Source organism: Penaeus vannamei, chromosome 16 (assembly GCF_042767895.1).
Source record: "Penaeus vannamei isolate JL-2024 chromosome 16, ASM4276789v1, whole genome shotgun sequence".
Taxonomy (NCBI): domain Eukaryota; kingdom Metazoa; phylum Arthropoda; class Malacostraca; order Decapoda; family Penaeidae; genus Penaeus; species Penaeus vannamei.
Genome location: NC_091564.1, coordinates 39,380,110 through 39,384,818, shown reverse-complemented (window position 1 = coordinate 39,384,818; position 4,709 = coordinate 39,380,110).

Here is a 4,709-nt window from a genome sequence, read left to right as displayed (position 1 = left end):
GCTATTATTATTATTATCAGTATTAGTATTAGTATCGTTACTATTATCATTATTAACATTATTATTATCATTAGTATCATTATGAATGATTATTATGATCATTATCATTACCATTATTATCATTGTTACTATTATTACTATCATTTTCATTATTTATTATTATTATCATCATAATTATTATTATTATCATCATTATTATTACTGTTATTATTACTATAATAATAATAATAATAATTATTATTTTTATCATTATAATTATTTCTATTATTGCTATTATTATCATCATTATTATTATTACTATTACCATTCTTATCGCTCTCATCTTTTTGGTTATTATCATTATCAACATCATTACTATCATTGTTATCATCATTATCATTACTATCATTATTATTATCATTATCATTATTGATATTGTTATCATAATTTTATCTTATTATTGTTATTACCATTATAATCGTTATTGTTGCTATTATCATTATCATTATCATCATTATCATAACTATTATCATTATTATCATTATTATTATCATCATCATTATCATTATCATTATTATCCTTATTAGTGTTTATATAATACCACTTTTGATGTTATCACCATGACTAGTCTTCGACTTATGGATTATTCATTATTATCATTATTGTCGAAGTGAACATCTATGCTCTTATGATCATTATGATCATCATTATGATTATCATTATCGTCATTATCAAGATTACTATTATTATTATTCCTATTATTAGTAGCTGTACTACTCTTAATAGCATTAGCAACTACAGTGAACCCTCGCTATAACGCGGTTCACCTTTCACGTTCTCGCTGCTTCACGGATTTGCATTGTGCATTGTGTTCTGCATTCTGATTGGCTAAACAGTCTCTCCGCTTCTTCTCTACCTGTGTGTCAATAACGTTACGGTTTAATATGTACATGTACGTAAAACAGCTTGCCAAATTTAAGTTTGCAAATTTTCTCTAAAACCCATGAAGCCTTCAGTTCGTATTGATGATTAAAATTATTATTTTACAGTACAGTAGTTATTTGTAAAAAAAACGTTTATACAGTACTTTTATTTGTTAAACAAATGCTTGGGCCTGTAAAAAGGTTTTGTTCTTTGGTTTCAATGTATTGTAGAGTATTTCATTGTATAATAATTGTAAAAAAAATAATAATAAAGCTTACTACTTCACGGATTTCGCCTATCACGGGTTCTTTTTGGAACGTAACCCCCGCGAAAAACGAGGGTTCACAGTATTATTACTATCATCATCATCATCATTATTACTTTTATTATCATGACTATCATTATTTTTACTATTATCATCATTATTATTATTATCGTTATCATTACAATGATCATCATAAGTATCATTGTTATTATTATTGTTATTATCGTTATAGATATCATTATTATTATCATCATCTTTAATATTCATCATTATCATAGTTATTATCATTATCATTATTGTCGTTATCATTTTAACCATTATCTTTATCACTGGTATCATTATCTATTATCTTTATTTTTATTATTATTACTTTTGTTATTATTATCATTATTATTATTATCATTATTAATTATCATTATTATTGTTCTTATTATTATCATCAATGTTTTTTATCATTATCATCATCATTAATATCATCATTTTATCATAGCTGTTGTTATTATCATTGGTACTGGCATTATTGTTATATTTATTAGAATCCCCGCGCTTATTCAAAAAAAGAAAGAGAGACAAGAAAAACGAGAGAGAAAAGAAAGAAAGAAAAAGAAAAGAAAGAAAAAAAGAAAAAATAAAGAAAGAAAGAAAAAGAAAACAAGAAAAAAAGAAAGAAAGAAAAAACTGAAAGAAAGAAAAAGAAAAAGAAAAAAATTAAAGAAAAAGAAAATAAGAAAGAAAGAAAGAAAAAGAAATAAGAAAAAAAAACAATATATCGATTCTTTCTCATAGATTTATTGAGTTTTCATTGCATGCACTTTGCAAAGCGTGCTGTGAAGATGACTGATCAATAAAAGATGTTGCCTTATCCATCGTATATATATATATAGTTACGTGCAATGCGTACATGGACGACTCTATCTGTAAGGATATACATAATTCATCAAAAATGTTTTCAAAGGAATTAACAGCTCTACTCTCCTACCCACTTTCCTCCCCTCCCTTCCCCTCCCCTCCACCTTCTTACCCTCCCTTACCCTTCCCATTCCATCCTTTTACCCTTCCTTCCCCTCCCTTCCCCTTCCCCTACTCTTCACCCTCTTACCCTGTCTCACCCCTTTCCCTCCATCTCCTTCCCCTCTCTCCCTCCTCCTTTCTCCTCCCTTACCCTCTTCCCTGTCCTCCCTTCCCCTCCACACCCTTCCTCCATTCCACCCCCTTACCTTCTCCTTTCCCCTCCCCTCCTCTCCACCCCTTACCCTCTCCCCCTCTCCTTCCCCTCCATCCTCCTCCCCACTCCCCCTCCCTTTCCCCTCCTCCTTTACCCTCTTCCCTGCCCTCCCCTTCCCCTCCACCCCCTCCCTCCATTCCACCCCCTTACCCTCTCCCCTCCCCTCCTCTCCCCCCTCCTCCCCTTACCCTCTCCCCCTCTCCTCCCTCTCCATCCTCCTCCCCTTCCCCTCCTCCTTTACCCTCTTCCCTGCCCTCCCCTTCCCCTCCACCCCCTCCCTCCATTCCACCCGCTTACCCTCTCCTCTCTCCCCTCCTCTCCACACCTTACCCTCTCCCCCTCACCTTCCCCTCCATCCTCCTCCCCTTCCCCTCCTCCTTTACCCTCTTCCCTGCCCTCCCTTTCCCCTCCACCCCCTCCCTCCATTCCACCCGCTTACCCTCTCCTCTCCCCTCCTGCCCCCTCCTCTCCACCCCTAACCCTCTCCCCCTCACCTTCCCCTCCATCCTCCTCCCCTTCCCCTCCTCCTTTACCCTCTTCCCTGCCCTCCCCTTCCCCTCCACCCCCTCCCTCCATTCCACCCGCTTACCCTCTCCTCTCCCCTCCCCTCCTCTCCACCCCTTCCCCTCTCCCCCTCCATCCTCCTCCCCTTCCCCTCCTCCTTTACCCTCTTCCCTGCCCTCCCTTTCCCCTCCACCCCTTCCCTCCATTCCACCCGCTTACCCTCTCCTCTCCCCTCCTGCCCCCCTCCTCTCCCCTCCCCCCCCCCCCTCTAGATACACCAAACAAGAATGCCATGCAAATTTGCAAACTCGCGGAGGTCACTAATATGTGCAATATCCCGAGTGTCTTCATACCACACGAAATTCCACTTAATTCATTTAGCTTAAAAAAAAAAAAAAAAAAAAAAAAAAAAAAAAATTAGCTTCGAAATTTAGCTTCGAAAATTAGCTTCGAAAATTAGCTTCGAAAATTTCCTCAATCCCAAAGGAGTATTTCGTCTTTCTTTCTTTCTTTTCTTTTGTTTTTATCTTCGAAAACAAAAGCCTGCTTAGAGCGCATGCAGCCGTCGGGGAGGATATTGAAATTTGGCGTCCGGGAGAGCGCTGGATGTTGCAATCACTGGATAAGCAGGTTGCAGGCGTCGCGGCGGCAGCTTGCAATGCGTCTTGGGGGCGAGAAGGTGATAATCCACCCGTGTCGAGATGGTCGAAAACCCCCCGACTGCCCTGGCTTGAGATGCGCCTTGTCACCCCCGCCATCGCGGTGAGTTGCCCCGAAGCCTCCGGTTAACGCTGCAAAATTATGCTAAAATTCGCGAATGATGATAAATTCGCCGATAAGAAGTGAAAAGCAGATGAAATTTCGGGCCTGAATTGCGGTCGTCTCCATTCTTGCACTTGCACGCGCTTGAGAATTAGTTGCATCGGTGGGCGTGGCTCTGTTAAAGCACTGAGTCTTTCTCTCTTCGGGATTGCAGTGTGAGTAAAAATGTGTTAAATAAGGATAATCATATTGATATGATAAAGAAAATGATGATAGTAACAGTTATCATGATAACAATAGTGATGATCATATCAACAATAATGATGATAATGAACATAATGATTATAATACTAATAATAGCAATAATGATAATGATAATAATAAGGATGATAATAATAATCACAATATAAATAACAGTATAAACAATAATAAAAGATAATCATGCTAACAATTGTTGATGTAGTTTCATCACTATCATTATGATTATCATCATTATCATAATCATTATGTTTCATCACTATCATTACCATTATCACCATTATCATAATCATCATTGTTCTTGTTGTTATTGTTATCATTACTATCATCACCATTGCTATCATTACCATCATTATAACAATAATAACTATACCATTTCTACCATCACCATTGCTATTATCACCATCATTATAAGAATAATAACAATACCATTGCTACCATCACCATTGCTATTATCACCATTATTATAACAATAATAACAATACCATTGCTACCATCACCATTGCTATTATCACCATCATTATAACAATAACAACAATACCATTGCTACCATCACCATTGCTATTATCACCCTCATTATAACAATAATAACAACAACAATTGTTCACAAGCACACACGTGGCTTCAGGTGTCCGCGAACACTCCCTCAGAGACCAAAATTAAAGGAGAAACTTCGCTCAGTGTCCGACCCTCTCCTGGCACGTGCTCAAGCGGGAATCCCTCACACACCCTCCTCCTCGGTGCCCCCTCCTCCTCGGGGAACCCTCCCCCTCGGTGCGCCCTCCTCCTCGG